At 38.9% G+C, this 17,906-nt stretch overlaps 1 protein-coding gene across 1 annotated transcript in view; it reads left to right on the top strand.

Moving 5' to 3' along the window:
- The window catches only part of Pdgfc (platelet derived growth factor C), a 144,187-nt gene that overhangs the window by 108,355 nt on the left and 17,926 nt on the right, over positions 1 to 17,906 (top strand). The window lies entirely within an intron of this gene.

Below are 17,906 nucleotides of genomic sequence, written 5' to 3'. Positions count from 1 at the left end.
TAGTTGATTTGCCACTCTTTGCCCGAGCCCTTCGAGTTCATGTACCCCTCACTCCTTACTTACAAACACATCCATCCCACTCCCCATAACCGTCTGCAGAAGAGTGGGATTTGATGAATGGAAATGTGACAGGTGATTATGCTTTTAAGCCTGGCCGAATGTTTTGAATTATCGCCCACACATGCCCTAACACTGGCCAGGCAAGGCCTCATCAGTCTTAGCTGTGAGTCCGATAAATGAAAGCCTAAAGGAAGAAAACCTACCTCTTGGAGAGCTGACTTAAAGGGCCTTGTGGTATTTGCTCAGGGGCAATTGTCCCTGCATTATCCTTCATGCGTTTCTTTCCTTGTGTCATGGGTGAACTTTCTTATTGACATCCCCACTTCCCTATAGGCAATGAGCAGACTGACTGCAAAGTCAGAGCTGCCAAGGTTTGCTAAACAGGGTTAACTTGACACCAGTCCCGCTACAGCTGCTCATGAAGATTTTCTGAAAATTCAGCATTCTCCCCAAGACTGGTCGCAGACCTAAGTGGGGTATCCCAGTGTCTCAGCGGCTGTGTGTTGCCTTTGCTGCCCCTGAAAGACAGAGAAGAACATTGGAGAACCTGAGTTAGAGGAAAGATGTCACGTGCTCTCCAGATACTCATGTGTTAGTGGCACCAGGGCTACAGCTGGACTGTGGTGTAATTGTTGTCTGTGTTCCCTTGTTCTGGTAAGGAAAGGCCTGAGTGGGCGCAGTGAATGATGTATCCACTACAGTCCATGACCTTAGGATACACTTTCCATTTTAAACCCTTCTATTATTTATGGAAATATCCATATCACCAGCTTTACCTGCTTTTGATTACCTAAACTGATATAAATGTATGGTTGATATAAATTGAGATGATTATTTTACATCGACCTGACACAGAAAACCTAAGTCAGTGAAAGTTTTAGAAATCGCAAATTGCAGGATAAAATGTACTTTAAAGAGGGTTATATTTTAGGAGTGAGGAGCTCTCTCTGTAGTTTTATTTGTGAAAAGAAATGGAATTCTGCTTCCAGTCTGCCACGAACCCTCTGATTATCATGTCATAGAAGAAAAGCATATGAACATCGATTTTCTCATAAGCACTATTTTAGCCACACATGCCCATTAAGTAATTATGTCTACTGTTGTAAAATGATTTATTGGGGGACTATTTCAAGATTTATAAATATAGTTTTCTTTATATTGTTGAAGTGTTGGAATAAATTGTTTTGGATTCTCAAATAACTTGGAATAAGACAAATTAAATTTGCCTCCCTATTTTTCTAGGTTAAGTTGGAGTCATTGGTTAGGCTTCGTTTTGAAACTACCACTGGGAGATGATGACAGTGTGTCAGAATGAGATATGTCTTAAAAAATACTACACAGGTTTAAATTTTTAACTTTTATGCTATTTCAGATAAAATATTATGGAAATATGATTCCCTAGTGATGCATCATTATTAAATAATGAAAGATAGATCTGTGTAAATTTTATAGTAAGTGATAAATTAAGTTTTATGATTGTTCACCAGAAGTTAATAATGACATTGGTATTTTTCTCCTTTATGATGAGAGGGCAGAGAGAGCAGGAAGGGGAGAATGCTCTCACACACACCCCGGTAGATTAATAGTGAGGGATTGTTTAAGAAAAAAATGAAAACATTGGGACCTTGTTTCCTTTCGGAGGCCACACACAGTGAAAACCCGAACATACTTCAGATCTCTGAGAAAGAAAAGTTCTTGTTTAATGTTGGAGTAATTTGTGTCAGGTTATATATGCTCTACCCTGTAGTCCGGCATCAACACCATCCTTTAAAATGTAAGAAACAGACAAAGACTAAACAGAACAACTTTCTACTCCGTGTCCAAATATCTGATGAAAAGCCTATTTCTCATTTTTGTTAGGAGACTGTTTCAACGGAAACATATCTGAGTTTTTAAGTAAAACTGTGCAAATTTGGGTCTGAATAATTTCAGGAGTTTTATTTTTGTTAATGTGTAGAGCATTTTTTACTTAACGTGTGATACTGTGAGTAAAAGATTATTTTTTAATGTCTATGAAATATGAGGACTTTATTTTTCTTCTTCAAACAGGATGGAAATTTTGAATAACTGTTACACTATTAGAAATTTTTTAAAATAATTTTATTGAATCCCACTTTTAACTGTTTTGAAGTTCCTAAGAAGTAATAAGATAGTATTTCTAGCAATTTACTTACTCTGTTTTACCATTTTATGTATATTGGTCTATATGAAAAGGACAAGATGCTGTAGCTACCATAGCATTCGACTCCAGTGCGTTGCCACCATTTTATTTATTTCTGAGGCACGTGGATGACAGGGAGAGAAGGGACCACATCACTTGCATCCACTCCAGACCATCTACCCTTACGATCCTACCAAATGTGGCCTACTTTTTAAAGATGTTTCACTTCTTTCGGACTGTGTGTGTTCAGTGACACCTGCCTGGATACAGAAGTTTCTGTTACTTCTGTTACTTTATATACTTTGTTATATAAAGAGAAAACAAACTGGTGCAGCTTCTGATAAATTAAAAGAGCAAGACCCTGCCATGCTGGTGAGGGGAGCGCAGCCCCAGCTCTGTGCTGTCCCGGCAGCAGAACCCAGGGCCTTTGTCAAGGACTGGTCTTGAGTTAAATCACTGAGCAGCCATTGTGGTAGTTTCTTCTGAGGGGAGGGGTTAGAAGGACACTGGGTGCCTGAGGTGCCATTGAGGAATGCATGACTGATTGCCAAGACAGTTATTAATTATGCAGACAGAGAACAAAGGCGTTCCGTGGGTACTGGCGTTGGGGATAGAAACGAGGGGGGCTGTTGCCTCTTCCTTCTCGCTCTGCCAGTAGATATTAATGTCAGTCTTCTGGAGAGAGAAGTTTCTAGCCTGAGGAGAAAATCCATCGTTTTGATCAGGTGAAGAAATAGTCTAGCTAACTCTCAAGCAAACCTTCAAACCTTCATATTCAGGTTTCACTTTTTTTTTTTTTTTTTTTTTTTTTTTTTTTTTTTTTTTTTAGAATAAAAACAGCCTGCTCCTGGAGTAGGACCTACACAGCAGATGCTATGGGCACTCCTCGGTGGCAACATATGTCAATTCTCTCCAAAATGTTGAATCTTAACAATTAACTGCCTCACACTTCCACGTTGCTCTATTAAACTAGAACTTGTTTTCAGAACAAATTCTTATTCACATACACAAAGAGCAAATAAATGGTGTCGATCTGAAAGGTGTTGGTAGGTTTGAGAACTCAGAGGGCATTGCAAGCAGTGGAGATCTGCCGTCCTCAGAAACACGTCTCAAATGATGAGATTCTTATTAAAATAGACAAAATTTTTGTGTATTTAGGAAAGAAGTTAGGAGAGGTCAATAGTTTACTGAACTAAGGATATGTCACAATGGGTACAGAGACTGAACTTGGCTAAATGTGGTTTACTCTGTTATCAGTCTGACTTCTACCCATGGGCAGTGTTCTCCTTCACAAGACCCAATCCTTCTTCTCTTTGGTTCCCACTGACACTTTTGTTGCCATTATTTTCATGCCTTCCAAGAAGGTGCTTCATATGTACTGCCCGGGAAAATAGCCAGAACTCCTGTAGGAAATGTGGAAGGCAGACAGAAGTTTGAATGGGGCTGAAAGTAAAAGTCATGAGCAATTGGAAATGAGCTTTTAAAATCAGTATTGTATACCTAAGACCACAAAGATTTAGTGTGGAGCTAGTTCAGGAGCCAGACCTGATAGCAGATAATGGGAGTGGAGTCATAAATTAAGTAGTTTGCATTGAAATCCCCCTGTGTTATCATTTGAATTTTTTCTGTGTATGTCTTGCAGGCACACATGCACACTCATATACATACGCATGCATACATGTGCAATCGTGTGCATGAGTGTGTGTGTGTGTGTGTGTGTGTGTGTGTGTGTAAAAGCACATGAATGAGCCCTGCATGCCCCACCTGAAAAGACCGAAGTGCAAACTCAGGAATGACACCCCCTTTTCCCTGAGGTGGTCTCTCATAAACCTGGAACTTGCCAGGCAGACCAGGCTGGCCAGCTAGGAGCACCAGTTATTCTCCTCTGCGCTTCTCCAGGGGTAATAATCCAGGTACACTACAGTGCCTGGTAGAATATTGTGTCTTCTTGTTATTGATGATGGTGATTCTGGGAATAGAACCCAGGTAAACCCTTCCTTTGTAGCTCTCCAAGCCTCACATGAACTATTTGAACGGAGGTTGTTGAATAAATTATTTTGAGAAAATTTGAATATGTAGGCTAACGTTTCCCCAAATCTAGTACTCTGCTTCTATCTTGCTATAAAGAAAAAATATGTATCTATATATGTATATAATTTGTCATATGAGTGATTAGGAACACTTTTAAGAAATAGAGGGATTGTTGAAAGGAAAAGAATGTTGTGATTCTTAGAGAAAAACTAAACAGTCACACAAAACCTTGAAGAATGATTCAATGTGAATTTAGTATCTATTATGATAGAAAGAACTCTGGAAAGTTTATTGAATATGCCTGTGGTCACGTCAGAGATTCTCTTTTGTTCTGGGGGTGGTACCAGTTGTTTCTCCGTCAGGCTTGCTTAGACATAATGATGCAAGAAGTTCTACATGGCATTGATCTGTTGCCGTTGCCTTGGATGAAGATGGGGCAACGGCTGTAAAATATAAATTGAACAGGAGTTTTATTACAACACTGGAGAGATGTTTCTATAGTCAAACAAACAAGGTTGTTTTGTGACTTGGCATATTTAAATGGCTAATGTGTCGTGGGTTCCCTCTTTTCTATTCAGAGTTGGTGGTAGGAATTTCTTATATAAGTTCTGTTACATGATGTGTTTCATATCATAGGCAAGAGCTATGATATGAAACACATCATGTTCCAGCTTTCCTACGATGCCTATTGAAGACTATCAATTTGTCAAGTGTCAGTAGCTGTTAGTCATTGTGCTATGATGGATTATCGTCTGTTTTTGTTCTTGCCCAACACTCGTCTTATCTGGTTCTTCACAGATGTTGTAATTCCAGCACACAGCATGGTTCTAGACCAAATACTCTCTTGTTCCACTGTGTGAAAAGACACGTTGATAAAATAAAAGAAATACTTTTTTTTCTTCATACTTTTTAAATTACATTTAATTTAATTGTTGAAAGGAAAAGAATGTTATAATTCTTAGAGAAAAACTAAACAGTCACACAAAACCTTGAAGAATGATTCCCTGTGAATTTGGAATCAAATATGATAGAAACAACTCTGAAATACTTATTGAATATGCCTATGGTCTTTATATTTTTTGCTTCTTTTTTATTTTCTGAAAGCTTATACACAGCTAAGGTATTTATATCATTTCCAGTCCTCCCCTCCCTTACTCCCCTGTAAGTCCTTTCAATTCACTCCACTCCCAGTCAAGTTTATGACCTCCTCTTTTTCAATTATTGCATGCACACAACACACACACTCACACACACACACACACACACACACACACACACACTCACACTACCTACTGAGCCCATTTAGTGTTTCTTGTATAGACAAGTGATTAGGCCTGACCTCTTGGGAGCAGATAACCTATCAAGGGTTTTATCCCCAAGGAAAATTGCTCATCCCCCTGTCAGCCATCATTGCTTGTCCACTTTATCTTTCTTTTAGGTAATTTGATTAAGAGCTTGCACATTTTGATGATCATTTAAAAGGAGCAAACTATGTTTCATTGATTCCTGGTGGAATTTTTTTCATTGTTTTATGTCCTTATTTTTGCCCTTATTATTTTTCACATGCATTAATAGTGGTTTTGATTTCTTCTGTATTTTCCAAATTCTTGAGGTAAATCGATCAGTCATTTATCTGTGCTCTTTTTGATGTAAGTAACACGAGCTACAAATTTCCCTCTTCTCACCGCTTTCATTATATCTCAGTTGTCTTTGATTTCACTTAATTTCAAGATGTTTTTATTTCTCCAATCGCCCTTTCATCGTTCAACAGTGCCTTGTTCATGCTCCGTGAATTTGTGCTCTCTGTAGCTTCTTCTGGTATTTATCTCACTTTATTTCAGTATATCCTAATGCACAGGAAAAATTGTACACTGTCATGTTTGGCTGGAATATTTTATAAATATCTATTAGGTTCCTTTAGTCTACAATGTCAATTTTAGCTCTAAGATTTATATGCCTTTTATTCTAAGCTAGTATCTATCCTTTAAGGTAAAATTGTTTTTTTTTTTCTTTCTTGGAGATATATCTAAAAGAGGAATCTTTTCTTTTTCTTTTTTTAAAATTTAATTTATTTTTGAAAAAGAAAACAAACTATGGGTTTTTTTTTTTGTCATTTTATAAAACCAGGTCCCTTTCCTTTTCCTCCTCCTATTTCCTCCACCTATCTTCCCACCCAACCTCCTATACGTTCCTGAGAGAAGATAAGGCACATTGCTTTGGGGAAGTCCAAGGCCCTCCCAACTATATGTAGGCTGACCAAGGTATCCATCCAAAGAGAATAGGTTCCCTAAAAGCCAGTACAAGCAGTAAGGATAAATCCTGGTGCCACTGCCTGTGGCCCCGCAGCCTGCCCAGCCGTACAACTGTCACCCACATTCAGAGGGTCTTGTTTGGCCCTATGCTGGTTCCTTCCCTGTCTGGTTGGAGTTAGCTAGTAAACTCCCATTGGCTCAGGTAGACTGTTTCCATGGGTGTACCCACTGTGGTCTTGACCTCTTTGCTGTATTCTCACTTCTTCCACTCTTCAATTGGACTTTGGGAGCTCAGCCTCTAATTTTCTGATTCAACCGATAAGCCTGTTAATTTGATGCTTTTTGTTTCCTTTCATCTGCTTCACGTAACTCCTATCCTAGCGTCATTTATTTTCCCTCATAGTATCTTAACTTGTTATGTCATCAAAAGTATTCCTTCTGGTGGTCTTTTTAGAGATAGTTTGGTGATTATAAACTTCTTTAGCCTGTTGCTATCATGGGAATTTTTTCTTTTTCATTTATAACAAATAGTTTTGTCAGGTCAGTAGTATGGTTGGCATCTTTCAGAACTTGAATTAATCACATGGATCCAACTTCTTCTGTATTTTATAATTTCCATTGAAAATGAGCTGTTATTCTGATGGACTTTCCTTTATGTGTGTTATCCGCCTCTAGTGCCTGACTTGGCATCTCTTTCCCTAGATTTGGGAAGTTTTCCTCTATAATTTTATTGCAGTTGTCTTCTATGCCTTTGACCTGAATGTTTTTCATCTATTCCCATAACTCATAGATTTTGTTTATTAACAATATCCTAGTGTTTCTCAATAATGGGTATTAACCTTTATCAGTTTATGTAATTGATTGAGTTCCTTTATTTCATCTTCAGATCCCATTGTTCTGTCTTTTGTGTGATTCATTGTGTTGTTAAGGCTTTCTATTGAGGGTTTTTTTTTTACTAGATTTATTAAACATTTCATTTTTAAATTCATCTTAATTTAAATTTTCTTTAGTATTTGTTTTTTATTAAATTCAGCTTTTATATGCAAGGTTATTTTATTCATTCTGGCTCCTTGAGCCTCCATATTCATACCCAGCAAAAGGTGAGTTTGCTATCCACACATCGCACAGACCCACGATGCAGGATACTCATTCTGCAGCACAACAATACAGGACAATCAGACGCAATAAGGAGCCAAGTCAAAGCAGGAACTCAGTTTATCATTGTGAGCATCAGTTTATATAGCTTAAGTGACATGGTGTGATGTGGGGGTACCTCCATTCAATGAGAGGCCGCCAAGCCCTCCCTCTGGCTGGAAGGCTGTCTACCTAGGTTTTGCTGTCTCATCCTCACTTAAACATGAGCCAGGCTTTTCTCTGGCATACAGGCCTCAAGATACAAGCCCTGAGACAATTTTGGCCCAACACATTCAGTTATTTGTTTGTGTTTCCACAGACTTTTAAGCATGTCCATCCATAACCAGTGACAATAATTTTCCTCCAGTGTATTTCTTTTGAGTTCATAGGGAGGGTTTGGTAGGAATGGAGAGGGAAAAAGTTGTGTTTTGACTGGGTAACACAAATTGAGGTACTTGTGTATAGATGTAGGTGGTCATTATGTCTCTTCAGGAGTTATATGTTCCTTTTCAGTGGAATACCACTTAACCAGGGATTTTGACTTTGTGTCATCAAAAGTTCAAGTGTGGATAATGACTTCACTTGCACATGCTTAACCAAAAAGATTGCTGGTTTCTACCTGGACTATTATAGAGGGTACTGGCAAAGCAACCTCGAAGAGCCCCACACCTTGTTTAATTGACATGTGCTTTCCAGCTAGCCCATTAAGATTTTGATCATACTTCATTCATTACCTGTGATAGACATAACCAGACGATTCACTTGCCTTTGCATCTTGGTTGAGACTTCTCTCTTGGAAGATTCAACAATCTCTTTTTTTACGTATAATTATTGTTCAAGTTATATGGCATCAAACATTCCTTTTATGGTCCTTCTATTTGGTATTTCATATGCCTCTTTTACATTGGGCATCTCTTTTCCTAGATATGGGAAGTTTTCTTCTGTAAGTTCATTGAAGTTGTGTTCTATACATGTGACCTGGAATTATTTTCCTTCTCTGCCCACAAAATACGGATTTGGTCTATTTATGATATCCAGTGTTCCTGAATACTCTGTTCATGGCGCATAGGGACAATTAATAGTTACCATTTTATGTAATTGATTCAGTTTTGTTATTTCATTTTCAAATCCTGATGTTCTATTTTATGTGATCTATGCCACTGAAAAGCATTGTTGGCTTTTATTCTACAAGTACTTGACTATTTTAATGACACTGTTTATGTGTTAAGATTACTTTGAATTCACATGGGCTCACACAAATACTCACACATCTAAACTCAATTTTTATAACTTCCTCTAGTTTTTGATCAAAATTAAAAAGTAAGTACGATTATCATTTCATACTTATAAAGAGGTCAACTTTGGTGAGTATTGTAAAGGCTCACCAAAGAGTTCTTAAAACTTCAAGGTCCTCCACTCTCAATGGCTCCACTTCAGATTTGGCATCAACTCCAGCATGGTGTTCAGCAGCATGCATTCATCAGGGACTCTTCTTGGGATTTTGAGTTCTGATCCTTCCCCTAATGGACAGTGTGATATGCGACACAATATGCATATCACACTCCCCATGGCAGGAGGCCAGTTCCTAAGAGCACGTGTATACATATGTCACAAACATTAAATATATATTTAATTATAGTATTTTCAATCCCTCTAGAGTTTGTCAAGATATATGACATTATAAAGCAATGAGTATGTATTTTTAGGTCATGTGGCAAAGAGTGACAAGAGCTGAAACAAACGCCAGGCCTTGTAGTGGATGTTTTTATGTCATTCTCGTCTCCCTTCCACTCTTCCGTTCTTCTTTCTCCTTTCTTTACCTTCTTCCTTCTCTCCCTCCCTTCTTCCATTCTTCTTCATCTTTTATCTTTTTTATTTATTTACTTTTATTTGTAGATTTTTATTTGTTTTTTTTTAATTTAATGGCAGTGTTCTCTTGAACTCATTTTGCGTACAAGGCTGGCTTTGACACAAGATCCTCCTGCCTCAACTTTCAGAGAGCTGAGATTAGAGATGTGCACTGCCACGCCTAACATCATGTCACCTAATAGTCATGATGCAATGATACTGTTATTTGAAATTTAATATCAAGGTAACATTTTAGACCCAAGTGTACTAATTAGTTTCTTTCTAATCAATTTTAAACTCAGCTATTTCTAAAGACTGGTTTTTGAAACCAGAGAAAAATCACTCAGGAAATAAAAGCAAATTGACTCTCTCCGACAATCTCAGCTTTCCTTTTAAAATACTTATATACTATTTCCATAGGCTGCTGTTTTGCACATTTTGAAGTTATTGTCATAACTGCTGTTATTGCCAACAACAAAGTGATAAATTACAGGATTTGAGTTGTGTACTGTGCTTAGAGTGGTCTTTCTGCGAAGGCGAGGAAAACAGAAGTTCCTGGGAAGCGGTGCTCTTGCAGAGGCCCTGACTATGTGTTTGAACACTCACATATAGTGTTGTACAGCATCCTGTCACTCTAACCTCAAGGCAGCTCACCACCTTCTAATGCATTTGTACTAGTGTGCTCATGTCCACACACACACACGCACACACACTGTGTTTAAATACTAAAAGAATAAACAAAAGCATCTTTTATTAAGTACCCATTGAATAAATGGCCTTAAACTGCAAAAGACTCATCATTTTAGTTTGAAAAAAAAATCACTTTGTACTCCGTGTCTGAAAAGGTGATGGATACTCAATACATGGCTAAAATAAATGAAATGGGGAAAAACCTGAGGACTATTATATGGGTGAGCCTCATTTGTAGTTGCTTCTTCTCCAATCAGTGACTTGCTGTAAGCCACCAAGGTTCCCTAGAATCCAGAAGGGCAATTCTGCCAGCAGGACGCCTTGTGCTGTGGCTGTAGGCCCCAGGTCCTGAGTTCCCGTCTGTGTATGGGTACTAGCATTCTTGTAAGCCTAGCTTTGTTCCCATGTTGGTCAGTATGCTGGTGAGATGATGCGTGTCTACCTAATGTTCTTCCTTGTGCTTCTCCATTGCAGGCCGTTTTGTGGATGGGACATTAAGGATGTCATGTCATGTCTTAAAAGGCTTTATATCTTAAGTATTTCCAAGGCACTTTCCTTACGTAATCTAGGAGTTGTGTTAAAAATTCTTTTTTCTTGTTTTGTTTTAGTTTTCAAGACTGTGTTTCTCTGTGCAACAGCCCAGGCTGTCCTGGAACTTGGTTTGTAGATGAGGCTTGGCTCAAACTCTCAGGGATCCTCCTGCCTCTGCTCCTGAGTGCTGGGATTAAAGGGCACCACCAAGCCTGGCTTCTTTTTCTTTTTTAAATGAAAGAATAATAAAAACCCATTAATGTGACAATTATCCAAGACTGTAAAACAAAATCTGAGGTAGGGATTGGTAATACATCTCCAAATAAATCTGAGCAGTGTTTAATGCCACCTCAGAAACTGTCTTTATATTATTTTGCATTGCTTGGAGAAAATGCTTTTTTTAGTATAGGGACATTTTAATGGGGTAAAAAGAAAAGTCATTTTTCTGCTCCTGTAAGTTAGTGAAATAGCATTAAATAGACTTAGTTTTTGTAGAGAAAGAACTGTATGGAACCTTGAAGTGTGAGGCACACCGCATGCCCGGGCTTGACTTCCAACACCTGAATGAGGAGGTATTAAAGTGCATGACACACGCTGTGGATGAGGCTCTTAGAAGTCGCATCAAGCATTCTGACAGAAGTATTTTCCTTCCTTTATGGAGGGTGATGAGTGACAAAGCCCTGGATTGTTTTAACCTATTACTGACAAACGTAACACAAAGAATTTCCAGGTCTACCAGATATTAGTTTCTTTTGACTTCCTGGGACTCTTTCTGACTTGCCCTTTTACAGAGAATAGATTTATTTTTAACTGAAGTGCTTTGTGTCCCTTGGAGTCACCTTTAGAACACTAAAAGAAGCTTAATATTTGCCATCAAATGTCACATCACTAAAGTGTGTAATTGGAACACCTTAATAAGATCTGTGTTATTGCCACGATTTTAAGCTTTTTTCCCAAACGTCATGGGATCGCATGTGTCTCCTCACATCATGGACTTGTTACTTACACTGCAAGGGCTTCAGTTGTTTGTCAATCTTTCTCCTGCCTCACCTCAAATTTCATTAGGTATTAATTGAAGAATCTCAACTTTTAATGGAAGATGCTCAACTTTTGGAACTGGAGAGACAGCTCAGCTCTTAAGAGCATTGCTGCTCTCCCTGAATTTGGGTCTCAACACCCACACAGCCACTCACAAACATCTGTCACTTCCGTTTGAGGGGTTCTCATGCCATCTTCTGCTTCTTGCAACACCAGCCACATTGGTGGTACACAGATGCGTATGCAGACAAAACACACGTCCATGTGACAAAGAAAAGTCCCTGCACTTTTTCAAAAGTGAGCTTGAGAGGAGTAGCACAGGCTTGTGCTCCCTGCACAGAGGAGGCTGAGTATGGAGCCAATCCTGACTACACCGTATGGCTACAGTATGAAAATCTGACAACACACACACACACACACACAAACACAGACACACACACAAAGACACACACACACACAAGGTTGTCGCATAGTGACATTTAGTCCCTAGACTTTTCCCTTACGGTGGCCATCGTTTCTGATTTTTCACTTTCTTATTTACTCTATCAGGGTGTGGTAAAATGCAGTACCGATTAAAGAAAGTATTCATTCATTCATTAGAGCTATGTGTGTTTTGTCCAGAGTATGAAAACCAGATATCTACTGAGCAAGGACTCCACCATTGAGCTGTACTTCAGTTATAGATATACCATTTCATGGCTTGTTTTAATATTTGCACTTATCTTCAGTTTCATACACAAATACACTGTTTTGTTCAAATCCACCCCGCTCCATTCCCCTAGCTCCTCCCAACCTCGTGTGCTTTGTAAAGTACCTACATACATGATCCATTTAGTGCTGTCAGTGTGGGCATCCTATGGCATTTCTTGAACTCTTACCGTCCTGATAGAGCCTCTCTTTTAAGTCACCTCATTTAGTTTGGGCAGTAACCACAGGACAAGCTGTCACTCTTTCCCATGGAGACTTCTCGTTGCCAAGGTTCATCACAAATAAATGCAAAAACGGCATAGTAAAATTTATAATTTCAGCCTTAAGGCGAGTTTCCAAATCACTTTTGTTATGTAAAACAATTAATTATTTTGAGACTATTTCTAATTTGTAAAAAATCATAAGATTCCATTCACCTCTCACCTATTTTTCCTCCAAAGACATTACCACCTTGCACAGGTGCACGTAGGTGGTCCTCAGCTTACACTCACTTTGATCTTTCCAAAGCCTGTTGGTGTGATTCACCTGTGGACCTTTACTGGCGCTGCGGAGCCGTGGTAGCCAATCACAGTGCTCAGACAAACTCGAGGCCAGTAGGACAAACTCTGCTATGGGGTTTACCGCTGAAACTGAGTAAGCTAGTTGGACTGCATGCATTTCAGACTGGACATTTCCCACATAGCGCTGGTCTATCAGCATAGAATGTACTGAAGAGTGTAGCATCACACAGCCTTGAGATGGATATTCAGACACCACTGCAATTCCTCCAGCACACAGCTTGATTCTTTTGTCTCTGAATGAAGGAAAGCTCAAAGCACCATGCCAAGTAATAAGCATATGAAGAGTCTTTCATAAACAAGAATGAAAATTATATCTGATCAGCCCACAGTTTTAAAAGTGGTTCAACCTAGAATAAAGGATGTGTTTTGATTCAAAAGAGGCTTCAGAGTGTCAACTGGTTCAAGAGAAAGCTTTTACCTTAATTTGATACCTTCATAAAAATAACCATCTAAAAGTCTGTGGTGTGGAATGGAAGCATTTTTGCAGCTTTGTTTAGTGCACCTATCATAGATTAAGAAGTACAAAATAAAAGTAATGCCATAAAACATTCCTCTTGATGTTGGATCCAAAATTAATGTGTGAAACATAAATAGTCACAATACATAAATCCATGAATGAGCCCTTTCTGCCTGCAAGACAGAGATTAATGAAGTTCCAGGATGCTAAGAGCTCAAGATATAATCTATAGCTTTAAACTGATGTCAAGATGCAGAAGTGATTGCTTAAAATACCTTATTTTCTCTAGAATAGATTGATGACTTTAGTTGTACTAAATCACTTCTCATGCAAAAAAAATTCACATAATTTGGTTTCAACAGGTATGGTATGTGGTAGTATTTACATATTCAATGTAACTGTATAATAACCGAAAGTCAAAGCATTTTCTAAGTAAAAGACAATATAGTACATGATACTCTCAATGTGTTTCTTCATTTTAGACTTGAGTGGAAGCCAATTCAGGAACTCCTTTAGAGGCTAGTGCATGAGGTGACTTGAGTGTTCAAATGGAGGGTCATTAAAATGAGACACACATCATAAACACTGAGTTTCAATTCACTCCTCTGCAGTTAGAGCCAGAGACTTTTTTTTAGAAGCACAGTTTGTTAACTGTTTTCCATCCTCTTCCAAAAGATCACAACTATAATGCTTCAGCTATGCCTTTCATCTTGATTTTCTTTCAGTACAAATGAGAAATCCAGCATATTTAAAAGTAATCGATGTGTGACCCCTCTAGTGTTTCATGAGCTCCTTCCTTCCCATTTTCTTCAGGTATATATTTAATATCAAATTTTACAGCAGCTTTTTTATATGAAGTGTTTCCAGAGCATTCATACCAATATCAAGGAGCAAAGAGCACAAGTTTGGATTATACAGTATTTAGCTAGCTTAATAATTATAGTACAATGTAATACTATATGAATACGTGGGAACAAAACGTGAAACACTAAGTGCCCATTCACCTGGCTGGAGGAACAGAGCATTGGTGGGCATACCAAGCTCTCCTACCAACAGGGAGACAAATACAACAGTAAGCTAGGTGAAGGGCCTTTCAGATCATGAATGTAGCATTTATCCTTTGTGCAGTTTCCATAGAGACAGTGCCTGGTCCAGTGTCACTGGGAAGTGCAGTTCATGTGGTCAGTAGAAAGGTGATTGGTGGCAGGGTCCTCCTAGGGCATCAAGGTAGCTGAACATGTCTGCTTCAGTGTGCGTATCTCTTGCATCTTTGCTCCTTTCCATTATTTTCCTATGACCTACCTAACTTCTGTATTTTTCAATCTGTGTATCACAGACTGGCTCACTGGAAGATTCTTGGCATTGAAAGGAGTGAGATTCCTACTAAAGTAATGATGATGTATATAGAGCTCCAGAGGAGAAGTGTGTCTTTCCTCTCTGTGCCCACTTTTCTTCTCACCCCATCTTCCTCCTCGTCATCCTTCTCCTCCTTCTTCCTCCTCCTCCTCCTCCTCCTCCTCCTCCTCCTCCTCCTTCTTCTTCTCTCTCTCTCTCTCTCTCTCTCTCTCTCTCTCTCTCTCTTTCCTCTCTTTCCTTGTAAATATACCCTTATGATTTACTTCTGTAATTGTGAAAGTTCATATAAGACTTTTTATTTTTCTTTTTCGAGACAGGGTTTCTCTGTAGCTTTGGTGCCTGTTCTTGAACTCACTCTGTAGACTAGCCTAGCCTTGAGCTCACAGAAACCCACCTGCCTCTGCCTCCCAAGTGCTGGGATTAAAGGTGTGTGCCATCACTGCCCTACCAATGCACATACAATTTTTGTCAGTACTTTACTATAACACTACTTCATTATGAAAAAGCCAAGTTTTTTGTTTGTAATGTTTCCGTTTCCCAGTGTATAATATTAGAGTTACCAGCATAGGTGTGCTCTACTTTAAGAAGCAAGGAAAAGGACAGTGGAATATGTCAACAAAGCTTCTTCATCGCTTAACTTCTCAATTGTGTCTTTATACCAAGGCTGCAAACAAGCAAATCAGGAGAGGAAGATGGTTTAATGTAATCACCTGTTTATTTTCCTTACATGCTATCAAATACAGAGCACAGCTGGAGTCATAGCACAAGGAAGCAGCAGTTACAGCCATGATGCCCCTTGGCCCAAGCTGTGCCTGCTTTGTTTCTGTGGCTTTGAACGTTTCTCGTCTAGCTTGATGTTCTATCCTCTGTACAACCTGGAGTTTTCAAAGGAAACTGGCTTACACACAAAATGTAGAGAACAAAAGTTTCTGCCAACACGGTTGTGAGAACTAATTATATAATTCTTAGCTCAGTGTTTGGCATGCAGGGACAAAAAAATATTACTTTTATGTCAAGATCATTTCTACTGACAAGTATTGATCTGAAGACACTGTTCTTCTACATGAGTATTTCTTGTACTTGTTGACCAAGACCTACAATAAGGCAATTTTGAAAAGTGTTATCATGCTATAGACCATATTAATAAATGTCATATTTGCAGCAGTAGCCCATGACTTCAGTCCCAACCACTCACGTGACTGAGGTTAGAGGCTACCAGATCTAAGGTCTCCTAACGGTATAACAATATGCTGACTCACCATTAAAACATGAAAAAGGGCTCAATGGTGAAATCCTTACGTAGCCTGTTGAGACAAAGAAAAGAAAGAAAGACTGAAGGAAGGAAGGGAGAAAGGAAAAGCTACCCAACTGCATGAAATGATGTTTTTGTTGCTAATTGTCTGTCACCTCCAGTTTTGTTTCCTTTGAAGTCTGCACAACTAGAGCTGGAAAGCAGACAGACGTTGACTGTGAGCTGTGTACTCCCTGGAGAAGCCAGAATCATTGGTCAGGTGTGTTTTCAGCCCACAAGTGGCTGTCAGCTCACCCCTGAGCCTCCTAAACAAGGTGTCCTTTGGCTATTTTTCTTATTTTCATTCAATAACAAAACACGTACAATATCCATCTAAAAATCTCCAACTTGAAATAAAAAATACTTTGTATTCTAACCTGCTAAACTCAGGAGGAATTCCTGAAAGTCTAGGTTCAATTTTCATTGGCAGCCATTAAGACTTATTCCTTTAGGAACTTGACCTGGATGATTTTTGAGAATAGTACTAAGGTCTTCAGTGGTAACGGGAACTTTTTCTCCATTCCCCTACTTGCCCTGCAATGGACAGCATGTTGTGTTGGTACTGTTGGACTGGACTGCTCCCCCACTTCTTTTGATGAATGTTTCACCCTTTGACACAAGAATTCAGGGTTCAGGTACTGAGCAGCTGAGCAACCAGAAGGTACCCTAAACATACTCAGCGTCAGTGGCAATGAGCTCGGGTCTAAGAAACGGTTTCCTGTACATCTCATTGCTCTTCTTAAGCTTTCCGTGAAATCAAAGACTGGACTTGAGCTGTGACTCAAGGTGAACTTTCCCTTCTGAGTGCTTAGAAACGCAGGAGATGGCTGCTCTTCTCTTGTTGTAGGTGGACTTTCCCTTCTGAGTTCTTAGAAACACAGATGGCTATTCTTCTCTTGTAGGTCTAACTGAGGAAACAGATGAAGGGTATTGGAGAGCACGGTCACTCACTGTGTGGACAGGTCTGCTAGCTTCCTGGAGTATGCACTCATCACAGCACGGGGGCTTTAGTGCTTGCTGCTCTGTATACTAATGGCATTTCTGCCTAAGATTCTGCTCGCCCTTCCTTCCTTCCTTCCTTCCTTCCTTCCTTCCTTCCTTCTTTTTTTCCTTCTTTTTTTCCTTGAGGGGAGGTATAGAGAAAGCTTTTTATTTAAGGGAGGCATATGTTTCTAAGTTGCTGGAATTTCCAAACAGCTCTCTTGTCATTCATGCTCACCTGGTTTTTGTTCTCTTTTGCGTTTTGACATGTTTTGTTCTTAATCATCTGCTATCTTTTGCGTTTTGACATGTTTTGTTTTTAATCATCTGCTATCTCATTCTTCTTGGAATGTGGTTTTGGGTGTTCATTCAATTCCAGTCTGGTTCAATATTTCCAGTAATTCACACCGCTCATTGCATTTGTATTATGAATGAATTTTATTTGTACATTTCCATGTTTCCTTATGTTTTGACCATAGTTCCAGTGAAATCCATGCTTTATCTTTTCTTCAAATTGTGAATCATATTAGCAATACTATTCATCTCATTGATTTCTTACCTAACCACCCGGCCCCAAAGCATTATCTCTGAGGACATTAACGTATCCCATTTATTGTCACATTTGCTTTAAGCATGATAATGTCAAGTGTTCATCTTAGACTCCTTGTCAGAAAAAGATTATCCACCTTAGAGGGGCTCTAACTGCTTCTCTCATTCTCTAGAGTCTCTCGATGAATAATAAACAGGAAGATTTTATTAGACATGTCAGAATCTCTACTGTGAAAATGACGATGTTCAGCGTCAAATG

Source organism: Microtus oregoni, unplaced genomic scaffold, assembly GCF_018167655.1.
Source record: "Microtus oregoni isolate MIOR12 unplaced genomic scaffold, Mior012 000010F_ref0000083, whole genome shotgun sequence".
NCBI classification, from domain to species: Eukaryota; Metazoa; Chordata; class Mammalia; order Rodentia; family Cricetidae; genus Microtus; species Microtus oregoni.
This window is presented reverse-complemented; position numbering and strand designations above follow the sequence as displayed.